Source organism: Colius striatus, unplaced genomic scaffold, assembly GCF_028858725.1.
Source record: "Colius striatus isolate bColStr4 unplaced genomic scaffold, bColStr4.1.hap1 scaffold_35, whole genome shotgun sequence".
Classification (NCBI taxonomy): domain Eukaryota; kingdom Metazoa; phylum Chordata; class Aves; order Coliiformes; family Coliidae; genus Colius; species Colius striatus.
Window position 1 is genome coordinate 2,478,451 of NW_026908519.1, and position 21,956 is coordinate 2,500,406.

At 50.2% G+C, this 21,956-nt stretch overlaps 1 non-coding gene across 1 annotated transcript; it reads left to right on the top strand.

Moving 5' to 3' along the window:
- The first annotated feature begins 13,031 nt into the window (after positions 1–13,031).
- Positions 13,032–13,217, top strand: LOC133629282 (U2 spliceosomal RNA). The gene has a single exon (XR_009820995.1). It is a non-coding gene; the product is annotated as a U2 spliceosomal RNA (small nuclear RNA).
- Positions 13,218–21,956: the final 8,739 nt, after the last annotated feature.

Consider the following 21,956-nt stretch of genomic DNA (forward strand, 5'->3'; position numbering starts at 1 on the left):
TTCTAATCCACGCCAGGATGCCTTTGGCCTTCTTGGCCACCATGGCCCATTGCTGGCTCATGCTCACCCTGCTGCCCAACAGCATCCCCACATCCCTTTCCCCTACACTTCTCTCTGAGTTCGTTCCCCAGCCTGGTGTCTGGGTAGTAGGATGTGCTGCACCAGCCCTGGTACCCACCCACCCTCTCCTGGCCAATAGCCACAGCCTACTGCTGCCTGGGGAGGAGCTCAGTCTCTGCCTTGAGCTTTGGTCAAGAACCCTGAGGGGCCTTGGCCAGAATAAGTCTTGAGAGGGTAAAAGCTCTCGAGCCCCTGAAGCACCTGGCTAGGGCACTGCAGTGCTCAGCAGAGAGCAGGGCAGCAGCCTCAGAGGGGGCACAAAAGCAAGCGAGTCCCTGCCACGTCCCCCCAGGGCCAGATGCAGCCAGAAGCACCCAGCACACACTTACATAGACAGCCACGTCTCTGGGAGCACTGCTGACAGCCACGGACAAGTAGCCTTCCTCAGGGACGTGCTGCAGAGCCACGGCACTCAGCTGGACTCGTGCTGGCAGCCTGATGACAACCTGGCCAGAATGCCCTTGGAAACACCAGTGCCTGCCCCGGGAGACATCCGTCTGCAAAGCAGCACAGGACAGCACTGAGACAGAAGCGAGTGCTGGGGCCAGCGCCGCTGCTCCTCTGGCCTGGAGCACAGGCGCCGTGTGCCTGGGGCTCTGCTCCAGCTGCAGGAGGAGGCACTGCCATGGCCTTGGGTGGAGCTGCTTTTTGCTTGGCAACAGGGGAAGGGAACTGCAGCGCTGTCCTTGTAAGCAGAGCAGCCCCGCACGAGAGGCAGAGAGGAGCTGCAGCATTTGGAGCAAATGAGCGTCGGAGCAGCCAGTGCAGGGCTGCCCTGTGTGTGAGGGACCCCAGGGGCTTGCAGGGAGGACGGGTGCAGAGCCCACCTGCCCTGAGGAGGGACAAAGGGCAGAAGCTATGGTGAACAGACTGACTGAAACCCCCACTCACTGGCCCCCAACCCCCCCAAGCCATTCGGGGTGTGGAGGGGGTAAAGACACTGGGATCAGGGCTCTGAACCAGGGAGGAGGGGAGGTGTGGCAAGAAGGTGTTCTTAAAAGGGCTGGTTGGACTCTTCATTGATGTATTAATCTGAGTTGTTTTATTTTGGCTATGTTTTGGGTTTTGAGGTTATGTTTCAGTTGATGTTGCATTCAATTATTTTCTGTTTCCTTCCCCAAGCCCAGTAGCCTGCTCTGTTTTGTCCTGAACCTTAAGTTGCAATTAAGCTCTCCCTGCCCTTTGGCAGTTCTCAGCCTCTTCAGTACTTGAGGCTAATGGTGGTCTTCTGTTCCCTGATGGGCCTAAACCAGGAGAGTGACCCACAGTGCTCCTCCTCCCCTGGGATGGCCTCTGCAATCATTCCTGGCAATACTTTAGAACTTCAGCTTCTACTAAAGGCACAGCACTGTTCACACTGTCAGCAAAAGTCTGACACTGAGCAGGGCTGCAGGGAGGAGGCAGCTGGGGTGCAAGAAATCCGCTCCACAGTGGCTCCCTGGGACAGCAGCACGGAGGCTGGGACAGAGCGGAGACTGCGTGGGCAAGTCCTGTGAGCTCTTGCAGAAGAAGGGAGCTGCAGGGTACTGTGGAACTCACAAGCTGCATGTTTGTGATGCCAGGAAAGTGCCAATCAGGAATCAGTAGCCAATGTGACTGTCAAGCAGGCCTTTCTGGCAGCGCTGGGCACACAGGGGATGGCTCCACCAAGTGTGTGCCCTGCTTAGAGCAAAACTTTCCACATGTCCCAGACTAGATCTGCATGTTCATTGCACTTCTTCATGAGTTCCCCCCATTGTCCTGCCTCAGCCCGCCCAGGCCACAGCTCCCTCACGCCTCCTTCGCTGAGCCACAGGGGCCTCTGAGGATGAAGATCTGAGTCTTCCTCACAGTGTATTTCTCACCTTTGGCTTCCTGGTGTTTGTCCAAACCACAGGCTTGAGCGGGTGCTGATTCATTTGTCTCACTCTGATGGGTCCAAGATAAGTTCTGCTCTTGCCAGATCACAACAGGAGTGAGATGTGCTGCAGTGACAGCTTCTTGTGACTCTAAGAGATCAGCCATGTCCTGAAGCTGGTACTGCCACAAGGGTAACAAGTTCCTAATGGCAATATTTCAAATGGTTACAGATGTGTGCTTGCAGTTTTCTGGCCAAATGCTGCTTCTGTAACATCTGCAATTCATTGGACACCCTGGGCCAAGAGTCTGTCACTTTTCTAGCAAGCGCTGGGCTTTGGGTGCACCTTGCTCATCAGACTCTCATTATCATGGGGCTGTTTAGTCTGCAAAAGAGGAGACTGAGGGGGGATCTGATGAATAGTGACAAATATCTCAATGCTGGGTGCCAGGAGGCTGGGGCAACACTTTGTTGTGTCTAGCAACAGGACAAGGGGTGATGGGATGAAGCTGGAACACAACAAGTTCCACTTAAATAGAAGCAAAGACTCTTTCAGTGTGAGGGGAGGGAGCCCTGTCCCAGGCTGCCCAGGGAGGCTGTGGAGGCTCCTTCCTTGCAGGTCTTCAAGACCCGCTAGGGCATGTTCCTGTGTGACCTGCCCTAGATTGACCTGCTCTGGAAGGGGCGTCGCACTGGATGATCTCTAAAGGTCCCTTCCAAACCCCACCATTCTGTGATTCTATGATTTTAATAACCAAACACAGCTCCATCCCAAAGCCCACCCACGTCCAAGCTGCCACCAGCCCTCACTGAGCATGTGCTCTGCATTCTCCTCACCCCACACCTTTAAAAGCAAAGTGAGAGCATTACACAGCAATCCAGATGAAGGTGTGTGTGACTAGAGTCACTCCAGCCCCACCTCAAAGGGAAAGAAAGGCTATAAAATGGCTTAAGAAAGGGGCTGTTGGGGAAGACACCATCGTGAATAAGTCAGGGAAGGTTCCATCTCAGGCTGCCTCTGACTCCTGGGAGCAGCTGACGGCTGCACCTCTCTGCCCCCACAGGGACACCTCTGGCTCAGAGCTGGTTGTGCCGAGGGCTGGCTGGGGAAGCTCAGAAATCCCTCTGCACAGTCGCTTCTCTGATCTCCTGCTGCGCTATTCGCAGCCTCAACATCTGCACCAGCTTTGGCAGACGCTGTGTCCATCCCCAGCAGCCCACCAGCACCTGGGGAACCTGTTGCTGCCAGCAACTGCACCGTGGCTTCAGCTGGGTGTCAGAGTCCCAGCGAAGCTGGGGAAGGGTCACGAGAACCGCTGTGATGAGGAGAGGCTCAGGGAGCTGGGGATGCTGAGCCTAGAGGAGAGGAGGCTGAGAGGACACAGGATCACTCTCTACAGCTGCCTGAAGGGGGTTGTAGTGACCTGGGGGTCGAGCTCTTCTCATTTTTAGCTTGCAAAGTGGTACCTTTTGGAAGAAATCCTCATTTTCACCATCCAAAGTGAGAGTTTTCTCTTCCAAACCCTCATTTGGGGGCCCATACCCTCCTTTTTAGCTTCCATTGCCTTCTTTGGAGGCCTAAGCCTCCATCTTAAGCTTTCAAACCTCACTTGGTGACCCAAACCCTAATTTTTGCTCCCAAAGCCCGATTTTCAGCTTCCAGACCTTGGGTTTAGATTTCAAATCGTCCTTTTCTACATCCAAACCATCATCTTTACTTTCCAAAGTCTCATTTTTGTGTTCAAACCCCCATTTTATGCTTCCTAACCCTCATGTCTTAGCTTCCAAACACTCAATTTTAGCTTCCAAATGCTCGTTTTGTGGCACAGATGCTCATTTTGAGCTTCCAAAGCCTCTTTTTTGCCTTTTTCAACCTTATTGCTTGGATCCCAGCCCTCAAGGTTTTGATTCCAAAGTCTCACTTTGTAGCCCAAGTTCTTATTTTGGGTTTAAACTGTGCCTTTTCAGCTTTCAATCCCTCATTCTCAGGTCTCAATCTCAGTTTTTAGCATCCAAGGCCTCGTTTTTAGCTTCCAAAGCATCCTATTGGGTAGATTTAGACCCAAACCCAGGTGTTATACACCTAAAAGAAGGATTTAGACCCTAAAAACTAGGCTTTAGGCCCAAAATGTCAGGATTAAGACCCTTAAACCGGGAGCTTAGACCCAAAAAAGATGATTTAGACCCTAAAAGCTTGGGGTTAGACCTAAAAATGGGTCTACAACTGGGGGTTTAGATCCCAAAAACGAGGCTTTAGACCCTAAAAGCTAGACTTTAGGTCAAAAAAATGAGGGTTTAGACCCCAAAACTAGGGTTTTAGCAATAAAAAAGAGGGTCTGGACCCTAAAACTAGGAGTTTAGACACCAAAAATGCATATTTAGATCCTGAAACCAGGGATTTAGTCCTAAAAATACAGATACAGACCCTAAAACTGGGAGTTTAGACCCGGAAAACAAGGATTTACACCCTAACAACAGGGTTTAGTCCTAAAAACAAGGATCTAGACCCTAATACTGGGACTTTACACACCAAAAAAGGGGATTTAGACCCTAAAACCATGGGTTTAGACTAAAAAACGGGGATTGAGACCCTAAAAGAGGGGTTTTAGACCGAAAACAAGGATTTAGACCTTAAAAACAAGACTTTAGGCCCAAAAAATGAGGATTTAGACCCTAAAACTGTGGGTTTAGACCCAAAAAATGAGGATTTAGATCCTAAATGTTTGGGGTTAGACCCAAAAATGGGTATACAACTGGGGGTTTTTCAGGTTCAAAAAGACCTGCTCCTTTTTAGCTTCCAAACCCTCATGCTAGGGCCCAGGTTTCTTTTTTTGTCTTCCAAAGCCTTGTATCTAGGTCCAAACTTCTGTTTTTAGCATTGAAAGTCTCGTTTTTAGCTTTCCAAAGTATCCCATTGGGTCAAACCCCCTCCTTTTGAGCTGCCAAGGCCTCCCCTTGGAGGGCACAAGCAGGAGCCGGGCAGATGCTGCCCTTGTGTGTCTCTGTGCCCGTGCGGCCGCTGCGTGCCGCGTCCCCTCACACCCCAGGCTGCGCATGGGCAGTGCCTGGGGGTACCCAGGGAGGGCCTTGGGTGGCCGCCCCTGTGTCAGCGTGTGCCCGGCACCCCGTGTCCCGTCCCTGCCCACCACACAGCACACACCGGCCCCAGCCTCTCGCCCCCCACCCTGCAGGGAGCCCTCAGTGCTGAGAAGGGCCCCTGAGCTCAGCCTTCTCCTCTGCAGGGCCACAGCAGCTCTGGCTGGGATCTCTGTGCTGTGTCAGTGCCCCACAGAGAGCACAGACACACTGAGGCACAGACAGTGCTGCTGGGTGGGGAAATGAGCCATCAGTGCCCTTGGCTGGCCATGGGGGGCTGAGAGCTTGAGCAAGGGCGAGACACGGAGTGGTGTGAGGGGGATCCCTCTGCTCTCAGCAGGGGCTGGGGCTGTGCAGGCTCACAGGGGACGGGCACAAAGGGGCAGGAACAGGGCGCTGGGCACCAGGCAGGGGCACAGCCCGGCTGCCCTGGCTCTGCTCTCACCCACAGCCCATCCTCTGGCCTCGCAGCCCTCCCTCAGTTCTCCCTGAGGGCAGCAGAAATGCTGAGGGCTCCTGTGCAAATCCATCCCTGCACAGACACTGCTCTCTCCTGCTACACTCAGTGCAACTGAACCCCCCTCAACATCCCATTTCTGCTCTGTTGCCAGTTCCTCTCAGAGATGCAGTGAGAGAACAGAGCAGGGCAGGAGCAACTCCTCAGCTGTTTGGTCTCTGCTGCACAAGTACCACAAAGACAAAGCCTGGACTACACTCCTTCCTTGAACCATCAGCCATCAGCAGAGGAAGACAGCTTCAGCCAGTCGGTGCACCCCTGCTATTACATCTGGGCACCAGAGACAGGACTCCAGTTTGGCAGCAAGAAACAGCTGCATTAGCTTATGGCAAGATCCTCCCCAGAAATGTGACACAGAGATGCCAGGGCACACGGCAGGCTACAGGAATGGCAGCCTTGGTGGTGACCTGCTGATCTGTGCTGATCCACCTGCTCATACACAGAGAGAAAGGGAACTGTCCTCAAGAAATAAAACCCCATCTGCCTGAGATCAATGCTGTAACCATGGCTCACAGAAATGCCACCATGAAGTACTCGGGTCACTGGGCCAGTTCAAGGAACGCAGCATTTGCTCTGGCACACCACGCTGGGGAGGGGGCTCAGGATGAGGAGGGAACCCCAAAACACCCCAAAAGTCTTCAACACCCCCCAAGACTCTTCAAGGACTCAAAACAACCCAAAAGGCCTAAAAATGCCCCAACTCCCCTCTCCAAAGGCTCCCACATCCTCCCAGTTTATCCCTCAGTAGCCTCCTCTCAGTAGCTCCCAGAAGTCCCAAATCCCTCCCCAGGAACCCCCAGTTCACCCCTAGAGGTCCCCAGTAGCTCCCAGTTCTCCTCACTGCAGCCCCTTGTGCCTCAATGAGCCGCCCAGTAATACCCAGTAGCTCCCAGTTCACACCCAGTAACTCCCAGTACTTCCCAGTGCCTCCCAGTAGCCACACAGTTCACCCCTCAGAAGTCCCAAACAGCTCCTCAACAACTGCTCCAGCGTGGCTCCTTCCCACGGGCTGCAGCTCCTCACCGACTGCTCCAGCCTGGGGCCTGCCATGGGGGCAGCTCCTCACACCCTGCCCCAGCGGGGGTCAGCCACCGCCACAACAGTCCCACGGGGACACACTGCTCCAGCCCGGGGCCCTCCCAGGCTCACAAGCGCTGACACAAACCTGCTCTGCACGGGCACCTCCCCACAGGCTCCCAGCTGCTGCCAGGAGCTCGCTCCACGATGAGCTTCCAGCACAGCCACAGCCTCCTGCAGCCCACGCCAGCGGGGCGCGAGCAAGGGCTCCGCGCGGGGCACGCTGGGAACCCGAGGCCCCGCCCCCTCCGCCGCACGCCGCCTCCTGCCGGGCGCCGCCGCACAACTACAACTCCCGGCACGCACCGCGGCTCCCGCCCGCGGCTTTGGGCGGCAGCGACGCGCTGGGGAAGATGGGAAATGGAGGCTGCGGGGCGCCAACGAGCCTCCGAACCTCCCGCTTTTAGGGTCTTTATCCCAGTTTTGCAGATTAAACCCCTGGTTTTAGGGTCTAAATCCTTGTATTTGGGGTCTAAAGACCCAGTGTTAGGGTCTAAGTCCTAGTTTTCGGTCTGAACTCCCTGTTTTAGGGTCTAAATCTCCTTTTTTGGGTCTAAACCCACAGTTTTACGGTCTAAATCCAGATTTTTGCAGCCTAAAGTCTAGTTTTTAGGGTCTGAATCCTTGTTTTGAGGTCTATACCACCTGGTTTTGGGTCTAAATCCTCGTATTTGCTGTCTAAACTCCCAGTTTTAGGATCTGGATCCTCTTTTTTATGGCTAAAACCCTAGTTTTAGGGTCTAAATCCTCATTTTTGGGGTCTAAACCCTCAGTTTTAGCACCTAAATCCCCTTATTTTGGTGTCTTAACTCCCAGTTTTAGGGTCTGGATCCTCGTTTTTAGGACTAACACCCTGGTTTTAGGGTCTAAATCCTTGTATTTGGGGTCTAAAGACCCAGCGTTAGGGTCTAAGTCCTGGTTTTCAGTCTAAACTCCCTGTTTTAGGGTCTAAATCTCCTTTTTTGGGTCTAAATCCATAGTTTTAGGGTCTAAATCCTCATTTTTTGGGCCTAAAGTCTTGTTTTTAGGGTCTGAATCCTTTTTTTGAGGTCTATACCACCTGGTTTTGGGTCTAAATCCTCGTTTTTGCTGTCTAAACTCCCGGTTTTAGGGTCTGGATCCTCGTTTTTACAACTATACCCCTGGTTTTAGGGTCTAAATCCTTATTTTGGGCGTCTAAACAACCAGTTTTAGCGTCTAAATCCTGTTTTTCAGTATAAATCCTACTGTTTAAGGGTCTAAAGCCTCATTTTAATGCCAAAACTCTTAGTTTTAGGGACTAAATTCTCTGTTTTGGTCAAACCCCCCTGTTTTAAGGTCTATCTATACCACCTAAATCCCTAGTTTTAGGGTCTAAATCCTTGTATTTGGGGGTCAAAACCCACTGTTTTAGGGTCTAAACCCTCATTTTTGGGGTCTAAAGTCTAGATTTTAGGGTCTAAAGCCTTGTTTTGGGATCTAAACCCCCAGTTGTATACCCATTTTTGGATCTAACCCCAAACTTTTAGGATCTAAAGCCTCGTTTTTGGGGTCTAAACCCACAGTTTTAGGGTCTAAATCCTCATTTTTTGGGCCTAAAGTCTTGTTTTTAAGGGGTAAATCCTTGTTTTCGGTCTAGTCCCCCTCTTTTATGCTCTCAATCTCCATTTTTTAGTCTAAACTGACACTTTTAGGGTCTAAATCCTCTTTTTTGGTGCCCGTGCAGAGCAGGTTTGTGTCAGCGCTTGTGAGCCTGGGAGGGCCCCGGGCTGGAGCAGTGTGTCCCCGTGGGACTGTTGTGGCGGTGGCTGACCCCCGCTGGGGCAGGGTGTGAGGAGCTGCCCCCATGGCAGGCCCCAGGCTGGAGCAGTCGGTGAGGAGCTGCAGCCCGTGGGAAGGAGCCACGCTGGAGCAGTTGGGGAGGGACTGTCTCCCGTGGGAGGGACCCCACAGTGCAGCAGTGGGAAGCGTGAGGAGGCCTCTCCCTGAGCAGCAGCAGCGGCAAAGTCCATCTGTGATGAACTGAGCACAACCCCCATGGTCTGCGCTGCTGGGGGGAAGGAAGGGGAGTCGTGGGCAGAGGAGGGGTGGGGGGAGGGGTTTTTCAGACGGTTTTATTTCTCATCTCCCTGCTCTAATTTTGTAATAATCAAACCTTTTTCTGCCCAAGTTGAGTCTGTTTTGCCCGTGACGCTCATTGCTGAGTGAGCTCTCTGTCCTTAACTCACAAGTGGTTTGTTATATTTCTCTCTCTTTCCTGTCCCATTTAGGAGGGGGAGTGATTTAATGACTTGGTGGACACTGGTCTAAACTACCACAACTCACCTGGCAGCAAAACCTCTCTGGGCAAAAAGAGATGTGCTGTAGGGCCACCCCAAGTTTCCTCTGGAGCAGCACTGCACGCCGTTGCTGCTGGGATTCTGAAGATGGCCCCACAGCTCTCAAGTTGTCCCTTGCTCCTGTTACAGTCTCAGATCTGGGAAAAAAAAGCACAAATTCCCTATTCTGCTCCAAAGCTTCCAAATGACACTGTATTTCCCTCATTTTCTCTACCCAGTCCTCAGGCAGCTAAGTTGTGGGCTAGACTGAGTGAGTCTGAGCCATGCCCAAAACCACAGCAAGGCTACTTACAGACCCCACCAGCTGGGCCATGGCTGGGTGGGAACCAAAGCTAACAGCAAAAACTGTTTACAAAGGCGAAAAGGTTATGGAGTGTGACAGGGGTAAGGATCAGCCTGAGACATGGGGAGATGGCAATCAGAAGGGTCAGGACAGCAAGGGACAAAACCAACTGAAATGACCCTTTCAGAATCAACACTGGAAAACTGATGCTGTAACTACACAACTCTCCGGGGAGCAGCACTGAAAAAGTGTGGGAATAGTCCCCAGTTTTGAGGCCCAGAGTTGGGGCAGTGCCAGGAGGTTTCTGATGAAACTCATTTACATTTCCCGTCCCTGTGTGTGCGAACAGCACAGAAGTAGCGGGCAGAGTCCTGTGGGCTCAGGGCACTTAGAGCTGTCCTAAACCGGGAATTGTCCCGGGACACAGAGGCTCGACCATTCACTGCCGGTGCACGTTGAATCTGTGATGAACTAGGGGAGATAAAGGACACCCACTCCAGCCTGCCTCCGGGTGCCTGACGGTACCATCTTATTGCGTATGTCCCGAAGTCGAAGCCGTGTCCGCGGCAGAAGAGGAGCACGGAGTCCCCGGGCGCTCGCTGCCCTCCGCCGGCCTCCACCAGCCTCAGCTGCGCCCACACGCCTGCGGACGGACGGACGGACGGAGAGCGCGGGCACCGGGCACGGCGCGCCCACGGCCCGAGGACGGGCACCCGCCGCCCCAGCGCCCCCCGCCCGGCCCGGACACAGCCGCAACAGCGGGGCAAGCCCCGCACCCGAACCCTCCCGAACCCTGCTCTTCCCTCTCTCCTTCTCACTGTCCCTCGCCCTCTCCCGGCTTCTCCTTCTCTCTCCACCCGTCCCTCTCCCTGTTCTCCCCCTCCCTGTCCCCCTCCCTCCCGCTGCCGCTGCCCCCGCCCCGGGCTCGCCGCCCTCCCCGCCCGCCGCCTCTCACCTGCCGGCCCCAAGCCCAAGCCCGAGCCCAGCAGCCACGGCCCCGGCCCGGCCGCCATCGGCGGAACAAGGGCCCGGCGGGGCCGCACACGAGCCGAGCGGAGCCGAGCTCGGGCCCGCCGCTGCCCGCCCCGTCGCCTCGGCCCCTCGCCGCCACAGCGCCCGCTCCTCTGCCCGAAGCCCGCACGGCCGCCCCGGCCCGGCCCCCCGGCGACAGGGCCCCTCCGCGCAGGAGAAGGGGCGGCGCCACAGCACCGGCGCGGGCTGGCCCCCTGCTCGGCCCCAGCGCTCCTGCGCACACGCTCAGCCCCTGCCGAACGGTGCTGGCGAGCTTCAGAGCTGCAGGAAACGAGGGGACGGTGCCGCAGATGACCCGACGGCATCAAAAGGCTGCTCCGTTCGATCGGCGCTAAGAGCCGCGGCAGAGATGTGGCGGGGGGAGACGTGCGGGAACGGACAGCATTTGCCTTCAGCACATGTGCGGGTGACAGCGCTCTGCAACGAGCGGCTGATCCAGCGCAGGGTTGTGCTGCTGATAGCCTGAGGCACCTCAGCCGGCTGCAGCAGCGGGCTGCCAGCAGCCTCACAGAGCTCAACAAGCACTTAGGACACATTGCTGCACCGGGAGCAGAACAGCCCTAAGCACCAGGACAGTCCATGCTCACCCAGCTGGAAACAGCTCTGCAGAGAAACACCTCGGGGTTGTGGTGGACACCAAAGTTTCCGTGAGCCAGCAACGTGCCCTGGCGGCAAGGGCAGCCACCGGCATCATGGGCTTCTCCTCTCTCTACTCCTCCCTCTCCTCCCCGCCTGCGCGCCACCAACAGCCCTGCGCAAGGGACGGGCTGTCAGCCGGCAGCGGCAACTCGCGGGTGTCTCCCCGTGCCCCGCACCCCCAGCCCGCCCTGGCCCCGCTCCCATCCCCTGCCTGCAGGGATCGAGGCACAGTGCTTAAACGATCCTATACACTGCTGTTGCTCCTTGGCCTGTGCCAACCCTAAAGCTGAGGTGGGTAAAGAGAAAGTTGTTGCAATTGCCGTGTGTAGTGGGTCTGGGATGGTAGTGACTTTCCACAGCAGCTCCTGCAGTGCTGTGCTTACTGTTGATATCAATATTATGACTAACGCTCGCACAGCATCAGGGCTGTCCCTCCAGCATTCCTTCCCCCACCTTCACCAATAACTGTGGGTGGGCATGATCTTGGGAGGGACTATGGCCAGGACAGCTGACCCAGGCTGACCAAGGAGATATTCCATACCATATGATGTCAGCTCAGGAATATAAACTGGGGGAGAGGAGCAGGAAGGGGAGGCGAGATTCATTTCTGGCCTTCCCAAAGCAACCGCTACGCGTACCGCAGCCCTGCATCTCGGGAGGTGGCCGGACATCGCTGCTGATGGGAAGTGGAGAGGAACAGCTTTATCTGCTTCTGCTTTGCTTCCCGCGCGCGGCTTTGCTGCTTCTTTATTAAACTGCTTTTATCTCAACCCACGAGACTCCCATCTTATTTCCTCCCCTTCCCTGGCTTGCTGAGGAGGTGGGGGATAAAGTGGTGTGGTGGGCACCTGGCATCCAGCCAGGCTCAAACTACCACAGGGAAAAAAGGATCCTCCGAGGCATGAAATGATCCTCTGAGAGGACAAATTGCTGCTTTGGGGGGAAAGAATGATATTTGGGGAAAAAAGGCATTGGGATAGAAACAAACCTCCTGGTTTTTTATTTCGGGGAGGGGGGGGGGTGCGGAATCGCTCCTTTCGAACAAATTAAGTTCGCTTCAGGGGAAAGAAATGTCCTTTGAGGCACCATTCTGAGGGGAAAGACTTTCGTTTAGTGGGAAAATGGCTGCTTTTGGACAAATTCAGCTCGTGCGAGGCTTTGTGTGTGTGAAAAGCCACTTTGTGTGGGGGGAAAAGAGACATTATGAGAGATAAAAGCGCTCTTTTGGGGGGAGATCGCTGCTTTCGGTCCAATTCAGCTCGTCCGAGGGAGGTAAAAATCCCTTTGAGGCGGGAAAAGCGCCGTTCTGAGAGGAAAACTGCTGTTTTAGGGCAAACCTGGTGCTTCGAGGGGGAGAAAAGGATCCTTTGAGGTATAAAATACAGGTGCGGGGCGAAATGTAATCTCTGAGGGCAAAACGGCTCCTCTGCGGGCAAAACCCCGCCGCTTTGGGGAAAAAGGAGCAATTGAAACCATTGCCTCCCTACTTGTGCCAGCACCGGGGATCCCGAGGCGTCCCTCCCTCCTTCCCGTCCCCTCGCCGCCGTTGCTCGTCATGGCTTTTGGGGTCCAACGCTGCTTTTGATCGGGAGACAGCTGCCAGCGGAAAGCTGCTAGGAAGGTAGCAGAGTCCCGGCTGGCAGGCTACACGGGGACCTACATACCAGCGTTCTGCCTCTGTGCTTTCCTGTAGCTCCCAAATGCAGTGGCACGTCTCTGAGCAGCAGCAGCACTGTATTTTCAAGGCGAGCTGCACATGCCAAATGCACGGGATTGGAGACAGGTCCCACGGGAAAGGTTCTAAGAAGGGTCGCCGCCGCCGCAGCCGCCGCCCCCCAAGTGGAGCAGGGGCCGTCCCAGGCCCCGGGCAGCGCGGCGTCCTTGGGGGCGGGGACATGCTAAGAGCGTTGTCCGGAGCGAAGGCGCTGCCGCGAGTGCGTGTGGCGGAGGGAGGCGGCGGGGCCCGGGGGTCGGTGTGGGTAGAGGCTGGCGGCAGCGTGCGGGGAGGGAGCGGGGCAAGGAGCGGGGTGCGTGTCGCGGGGCGGGCGGGAGCGGCCGTGATCTGAGAGCGTCTTTGCGGGGTGTTGTCAGGGCGTGTGTGGGGCGGTGGGCATCGCTTGTCAGTCTTTTGGTTGAGATCGAGGGTAGTGTCTGTTGTTATCAGTTTAATATCTGACAGGTCCTCGATGAGAGGATGTTATATTAAAGGGATTTTTGGGCTTGGGAGTTGCATCCGGAGCTTGCTCGCTCGGCGCATCGTCCCGGTATTGTAGTGCCTCGGGGAACAGTGCACCCCCACCTTGTTGTGTGTAACGCCAGAAGGAGTTTGAAGCGGGTCGGGGGGTGTTGTGTTGTGTTGTGTTGTGTTGTGTTGGAGCGTTTTGCTGCTCTTCGCTGAGCGCCCGCGACGTTCCGCTCCGCTCCGCGCCAGCCCGGCGGCGGCGGCGGCCACTTGTCCCCGTTGCTCGTGGGCAACAAGCTGCTCTCAGCCGGCACGGCACGCTGCCGCCTTCCTCCAGCCCAGTTCCACCCAAAACGGACCCTTGTGGGCATCTGAGACGGGAAATAACCCCCCACTCTATGGGACTCTTGGTGCTTTTAGGAGGCAAAAAACCCACTGCTTTGAGGGGGAAAAAAGGATCCTCCGAGGCATGAAATGATCCTCTGAGAGGACAAATTGCTACTTTGGGGGGAAAGAATGATATTTGGGGAAAAAAGGCATTGGGATAGAAACAAACCTCCTGGTTTTTTATTTCGGGGGGGGGGGGGGTGCGGAATCGCTCCTTTGGAGCAAATTAAGTTCGCTTCAGGGGAAAGAAATGTCCTTTGAGGCACCATTCTGAGGGGAAAGACTTTCGTTTAGTGGGAAAATGGCTGCTTTTGGACAAATTCAGCTCGTGCGAGGCTTTGTGTGTGTGAAAAGCCACTTTGTGTGGGGAAAAGTGACGTTATGAGGGATAAAAGCGCTCTTTTGGGGGGAGATCGCTGCTTTCGGTCCAATTCAGCTCGTCCGAGGGAGGTAAAAATCTCAGAGGCATAAAATGATCCTCTGAGAGAACAAATTGCTGCTTTGGGGGGACAGAACGATATTTTGACACATTGACACGAATCAAGGGAACACATTTCACAATCCTCATTTTCTTTTTGATACTATTGATTCGTGTTTTAGCCTCTAACTGAGTGAATAGTTGTTTGATCGATATAAATTTTGGATCTTCCTTCAATTTTAATATCATCAAAGGGTTGGTTTTACCGCTTGTTGCTTTCTCAGGATCTATGGGCATAGCAGTAATTTGCATACCTTGAATTATAGAGTGGATCAGTCTAATCAAACACAGGATCATACAAGGTAAAAACAATGAGCTTAATATTGAACACAGTATCATAAATCCTAATTTCTTTCACCAAACACCGCCAAATAAATTATCCCACCAGTCATTTTTCAAAATTGAGTCCCATCGTTGTACCGGTGCATGTGCGACTCGTTTAATTTCATCTGCTATCTTTGTAATTGTATCCCCATGATCATCAATTTCTATACAACATTCAGATGTATTCAGTTTTCCACACACGCCTCCTTCTGCTGCCAGTAGATAACCCAAGGCTAGCCGATTCTGATACACTGCTGATAGTTTGAGATAATTGTTTTGCTAATGTTCTGGTTTAGCAAGGAGCAGCTTTTGGCTTAGTAACAGGGGGAGCGGGTTGCAGTGAAGACCCGAGAAAGAGTTTGCGGACTCTCCCCCGGCTCCTGGGTTCACACCCACCTCCGGCCCGGCTGGGCCAATCTGGCGCCTCTGCCAGCACTATTTAGGGGACGGGAATGTGAAATGCGAGGCAGGAGGTGTAAGAGTGACACGAGATGGAGGCGACCACGCGGACCCTTCAGCCAGAGAAGGAGGAAGGAAGGAGAAGCAACAGACCAGAGACCCCTCTGCAAGCCGTGGCGAGAATGCGGCTGTGCCCCTGCAGCCTCTGGAGATCCATGGCAGGAGCGAGAGTTCCCAGCAGCTCCGTGTGAGTGAGCCCGGACGGGAGAGGGACTGTGTGGGGAGGGGCCATGGCCCAGGCCGTGCTGGAGAGCCTGCACGCCGCAGAGCAGCCCCACACGAGAGGCAGAGACGAGCTGCAGCCTTTGGAGTCAGTGGGCATCGGAGCAGCCCGTGCAGGGCTGCCATGCGTGTGAGTTACCCCACGGACTCGCAGGGAGGGCTGGTGTGGAGTTCACCCGTCCTGAGGAGGGACAAACGGCAGAAGCTATCGGGAACAGACTAACTGAGACCCCCACTGCCTGCCCTCCCGAACCGTTCAGGGGGGGACAAGGTAAAAACCCCGGGATCAGGGCTCTGAGCCCGGGAAGAGGGGAGGGGTGGCAAGAAGGTGTTCTTCAAAAGGCTGGTTGGACTCTTCATTGATGTATTGCTCTGTGTTGTTTCATTTTGGTTATGTTTTGGGTTTTTGGGGGTATGTTTTAGTTGATGTTGCATTAAATTGTGGGGGTTTTTTTCTGTTTTCTTCCCCAAACCGAGTGGCCTGGTCTGCTTTGTCCTGAACCTTCAGCGGCAATTAAGCTCTCCCTGCCCTTGAGCAATTCTCAGCCACTTGGGTACTAGGGGCTAATCATCGTCTTTGTTCCCTGATGGGCCTAAAACAGGACACTTCTGAGAGCAAAAGTGAGGTTTTGTTGGAGTTTTAGGAGAAAAAGTGGGTTTTGGTGCAGCTTTGCAGGGAAAAGTGTAGTTTGGAAGTTTTGAGAGGCAAAGTGGGAATGGAGTAGATTTCTGAGGGCCAACAGCAGTGGAGTTGTGGGATCAAATGAGGCTTTGGTGCAATTCTGAGGGGAAAAGGTGGAATTTGGGTGGAGTTTTGAGGGAAAAAGTAGGGTTTGTGTGGATTTGTGGAAAAACAAGTGTTTTGGTGGTGTTTTGAGGGGAAGAAGTGGTGTTTTGGTGGACTTCTGAATGAAAAAGTGAGGTTTTGGAGGTATTTTCAGAGGAAAAGTGGGTTTTGGGTGCTATTCTGAGGGAGAAAGTGGGATTTTTGGGAACTGCTGGGTAAAAAAGTGCCATCTTGAGGGAAAAAGTGGAGTTTTGGAAGCGTTTTGAGGGGAAAAAGTGGGGTTTGGGGAAGTTGTGAGGGATAAAATGAGGTTTTGGTGCTATTGTGAGAGAAAGAAAAGGATTTTGGAGGAGTTTTGATGCAAATTGCCTTTGCATCAGGCCAGTGCAGAGAGCCTCAGGTACCATCAGAAATCATCTGCTGGTTGTTTCAAGTGCAGAGCACAGAGTCTGGATAAATGTCCAGCAAGAACTGTAAAGGGAGAATCCCAGGCAACAAATGTGAAAAGGGGGGTGGAAAAGGGAGGGAGAACTCTCAAGTCCAGGTGGCCAAAATGTCAAACCAAAGCCAAAGTAAAGTCCCCAGGAGATCAACAGAAACTTGTCACCACTACAGTGAGAGGGAGACTTTTAAAACACCCATTGTTTGCTCTTCCAGGTGCTGGGTTAGTGAGGAAACACTGGGCTGGAGAAGAGCAGGAAAGAACAGGCAGCTGCGTCATTGAAACACCATCACTCAGTTTTGCTACTACCCAGATGACAGCCAAAGTATGTGCTGTAGAAGATACCACATCTGATGTTTTCCTTTCTGTGACAATAAAAGGTGAAAAGGTAAGATATTTTTATCTCTACAAACCTCTTTGTGCACTGTGCTGTAGAAGTTATAACTTTGTGACAAATTTAAGACCGAAAAGTGTTATTTGCAAGTGAATTTTGTAATTTGCCATATACAGTAGAAATGAAATCATTAACTTACTAGAAGATTTATTTTCTAAATCTGTTGTTTGTGAACTTTGGAATGAATTCTGTGAGGTGGAAACTTGTGAACCACTTTGGAAGGTATGGACAAGCAAATGAAGTCCCCCAAGTACTTCAGATGAACAACTATGTGAATTTACTGTACTCTTGTCCTTCTTTGTGATACACTTAAAGATATTTCAAGAAGGCAGTTGCATGGTGTTATGAAAATAAATACAAGTTCATATGTGCATAAGGCTGAATTCCCAAACAGTTGGGAGAAAGGAAGAAAGCTCGTTGCACTTACCAAAGTGCGTAACTCCTGCTAAATCTCTGCTGCAGCTACTGTCAGACTTAAGCAGCTGCCTAGTAGACAAAAAGAAATGTGTTTGAAAACTGCTGCCATTTGGAGTATTTTACCAAGACTTTTAACATTAGAGCTGTGGTCTTCACTGTAGACAATAACTTGGATTACATCTTAATTTGAATACCTTCTCTGTTCAGAGTCACAGTTGGCAAGTGTCACTTCTCTCTGAGCCAGTAAGAACTTTGAAGTTGAATATTGTTTTTTCCTGCCAGGTTTGGATGCACTCTGAATCAAAGGGACACAAAACTAAGATAGTTTTTCTAAAAATGTTTAAAGCTCATAGAAAACTGAGCACAGAATTTTAGGCAAAAGAATGAAACTGGTAAGTAACACCTGTTTGGAGAACATAGAGGAAGATATGACCAACTTTCCTGCCCTGGAATGAGTACTCTTCAGAAAGCATTTGTACATACTGCATATGTCTTCCTGTTGTTTACAGCTTCAAATAAATTCTAAAGCAGTATGTGATGGTGACTTGCTTGTTGATTCTGGTCAGTCAAATACTTGGGTTTTTTAGGTATGCATTAATGATGATCTCGTCTTAAGCAGCTTTGCTCATTTTGAGCAAGCTGAAGAGAATGCAGTGAGTTCAGCAGATTATCAGGAGACCCAAACATCATTAAATCTTGACTCTCTTCCAATGAAAGTTGTTAATCCTGCACTTGATTTGAGGACAGTGCTGCTCCAGCAGAAGGTATCAACAGATCCTGAAACAAGTGGGAACCGTGTGTGTTGGCAGCAATCATTCATGCAGTGCATCGTCTGTCTTTACCTGGATATATTGAACTACTGTATCAGTTGGAGTCCAACAAGTGGAACAAATGGTATCCTAACAAACACTGCCTATGTATCAGACTTTACAAAGAGCAATCAAATCAGCAGATGCAGGAATATTCTAAAGCATTTTGTGCTTGATAAGACAAAGGGTGAGTTGCAGGGTCATTTGTTGATATGCTGAAAAGCATTAGATACTGTTGAAATAACTTGTAGCATTGATCAGTGATACCTTACTGTTTGATTTGAGTTTAGAGGGATTTCTCTACACAGAGGTAACTTGAATGTTTTCTGTGAGTTGTCTTGTTTAAAACAGACTTGAATCACTATAAAGATCCTCTGTCCTTGTTCCCTCGGTTCATTTGCATATCTTTATGTAAATACAACTGTCTTTTGGTTGTTCTTTTTGCCATTAGAAAATGAGACAAGCAGAGAAAGAAGTCAGTTGCAACCAACTGTAAAAAGACTGGCCTTTCATAGATTCAGATAATCACAAACATGTTTCTGCATCATTTAAAATTGTCTTTCTAGATCTTGCTGTATCTGGTTCTGTTCTTGAAAAGACATGACAAAGCTCCAACACAGATGACAGCGAAACTACCACATCTGTAAGTGTTAGATTTTCTATTCAAATGTCAGAATGAATTAAGTTAAGCATCTGTAAGGCAGATTAGGAATACTGTAGTCAGCTATCACGTCCTTTTATGTAACAAATCTGGGACTAACTCTTGATCTAGTTAAAAGAGAACGTTGTCCTTCAAGTTTGTGGTTCTGGTGGTTTTGGTCTTTTAGATTGCAACGATGGACTTTGAACAGGTTGTGTCTCCTTTTGTACTCACTTGCTCTAGTGCTGTGAAGATGTGTAGTGGTTTTGTGTGGCCAGCTTTTGGTAGTTGTTGGGGGAATACAGGGGCAGATTCTTCAAAGAAAGAGCTGCCAGAAGCTATAGCTTGAGCTGTGAACATGAACTGATTCTCCTGTGTGGTTGATGTTCTTGTTGCATGCTTGATTCTTAATGAAGAAAATTCGGTTAGGTAAGAAAACCACCTTGAGCTCAGTAATCTTTTTTTTCTCAAATGGTGCTCTTAAACAGTATTTTACTGCCAGAAAAGGGTTTGTCTTTTCTTGATAGATTGTCAAAACAATCCCAGGATTGCCTTTCAAGGAAAATCCAGCAGTTCACACAGACAGGTATGGTACAGTATGTTACATATTTGAAACAATTGTGTAGCCAGATAATTAGGAGCTGTAGTATGTTTCCAGTTACTCTTCTTGGAAAGTTAAAAGGGCAGAAGGTAAAACAAGATGTGTGCACATGGTATTGGGGAAGGAGGCCATTAGAAGCTGCTGATACTTATCCAGACCACAGTAAAAATAGCAATTCTTTCTAAAGAGTAGCTTGAAAACAAGGCTGTGATGAGGCAGTACGTTTCTGCACACTCAGCATATTCAGTTGCCTTCTTTTATTCTTCGTGTGATTGATAAAGTTTTCAAGCTGAATGAAATCTGACTGAGTTGACTTGTGCAAGGCTTTTATGATGCTGCAAATCACTTGCTGCATATGTAAACAAGCTGAGGGGTGTTTTTAATTTAAGTTTTAACTGTTGCAAAGATACATTGTTTCATGTTTTTGCAACTTTAAGACACCTTTTTCCAGCAGTCCCATCTGATTTTCTTCTGAAGTTGAGGAACCCACCAATTGTCTTGGTTAAAAAAACCTGTGGGTTATTTTCAGATACCTAAAACCTAATAGTAAAATTTACATCCAAAATGGTCCTTTTTGATTTCAGGCTTCAGCAGTGCTTAAATTCTGATCCTTTGAACACACATAGAACTGAAAATGAGCAACAGGTAATTCCAGGATATAACTTCCATTTAAACCTCTGCAAACGTGTGTCATATATGTGGAAGGTGTGGGTAGTGTTGAGGCTACAAGAGTGGTCTTTGTGGAGGGACTCTGTGGAGGGACATCAGGGACTGAATCCAGCCACATCAGCAACAAGACCAGACCAAAGGTCAGCAAGCCAGCAAAGTTGATGATGCCTCTGTGAAAATATGAAGGGCAAAAAAAAATGCAGGGGAAGAGACAAAAAGAAAAAAAGCAAGAAACAGAGGCAATGGCCAAGTCAGGGGACAGTAGGAGTCTCAGCTCTGTTCTGTGTGACGTGTGTGTGAGTTGTACTTCATTTGTGTTTACGTTTCTTTGGCTAATTCTTCTCAAAAAAAATAGTTTTTAAGTTGGATGTAAGCTCAAACCCATCTACTAAGTATTGCCTTTGTCATCTATTTCGTATGGTTTCAGAGTTTTCAAAATCTTGAAGAAAGAAACTTTGTCTTTCTTGGCAAGAAAATGAAGCCACCATCAATTCTGGAAACAGCACCACTTCTTGAAGATCGGGGAAGGGTAATGCTAATGTATTACATTACATTTAGTGTTTTTAAGGCTAGTATCATACCTTAACTTTCAGATACTAAATACTATAGTAGCTAATTTTGATTGAGGAATGTGTAGGAGGTTGTTCATACGGTTGAGTAAATTATGCTTCAGAGAGACTGTAGAATTGTACAGTTTCATCTGATCTATCAACCACTGCTACAAATGATGGCATTTGAATTAGATGTAAGAATTTAACTCCTCATCCCAGAAGAACTCTTATCATATTGTGTGTTAAGGAAATGTATTATGCAGTGGGTCAAAGGCTTTTAAATTGCTCAGTGCTTTGTGTTGCCTTGTTGGTGTTTCAAGCACACGATTTTCAGGTAGAACTCTTTATTTCTCTTTCTGTAGGAACTTACTTGGAAAAAAGTTTTAGGCCCTAACTCCACTGAATCTTACTGTTGGCCACCAATAGCTCAAGGATGTGATGTAGTTGCCATCTCATGTCAGGGAAATAATCCTTTCTTGTATATTCCACTAATTCTTACACTTTTGCAGTTGAGCAGTTGCTACAAACCTTGAGAAACAGGAGTGGAGGATGTATATATTAGAGTACTGCAGGTTTTGTGTTCTAAGGTGCAAATGTCAATGAATGATCCAAAAGGTAGTGCATGTTGAGAATGGGTGCATCTGATGTAATCTTAGAGTATCTTCATGATGCTTCCCAGGTTATTTAGGCCATCTGCTTAGACATTGACAGAGATGGACTGCATGAGTGTGGCAGTCTGTAACTTATTTATCAAGTAATATCTAACAAGTGGTTAATGTCATATCACTTTGATACTCGATGAAGCTTGATTTTTAAGGGGCTGTTACATAGTGAAATGGAAATGTCTGGTTTAATTTTTAAAACATTGTAATTCATTTTCTACTGCATTATATCACAGAAACATAGACTCACTGAGGCTATAAGGGACCACTGAAAATGGCTCACACAGCTCCAAGTAAGACAAGATGTTTCTGCTTCTATGAAACTTTTGGACCTTTCACTGTGTGTTGCTGCACATCCATTTGTCTCCAGCTTGGTGCACAGTTCCTCGGGCCTGTACCATCTGCATTGAAGAGGTGATATGGTGTTAAAAGCTTCTGTTTGAAGCATTGAAAGGCCTGTTTTGCGGTTTTTAGTTTTGTCCTAATACACAGTAAAGCATGTCTAGATTACATGAATTACCAGCCCTCTGGTTTGTATCCACCTTTAGGTTGTACAGCCTTGTATGGACAGTGAAAGAACTGCTGTGTTACTCAAAATACTGGCTTTTACCCACAGTAATCTTCAGAAGGTGCTGACATTCACTAATTCAGGAGATGAGGCAGAAATGGTTCATCGGGTGAGCATCATTTTACACAGGTAGGTGGGGTTTTTAATTATTAAGATATAACAAACTAAAATATCTTGACTTCTAAGAATAAAGGAGGTTTGTGAATTTGTAATTTAACTACTTCTGCTAAAAATAGCCCAAACCCTGCCCTTCTGCCAGCTAGAAGAAAGGCTGACAGGAATGTCTGACACAGAATGCATTCATGATGACATTTTGAACTATGTTCTGTCTCATTTTGATAAATCCCAATATGGTTCCTCCCCACAGTTACAGCTGTGGATATTGGGTCCCTCCTTCGGGACACGGCCTGCTCTGGCCATAGTGATAAAGAAGGAAATCACTGCC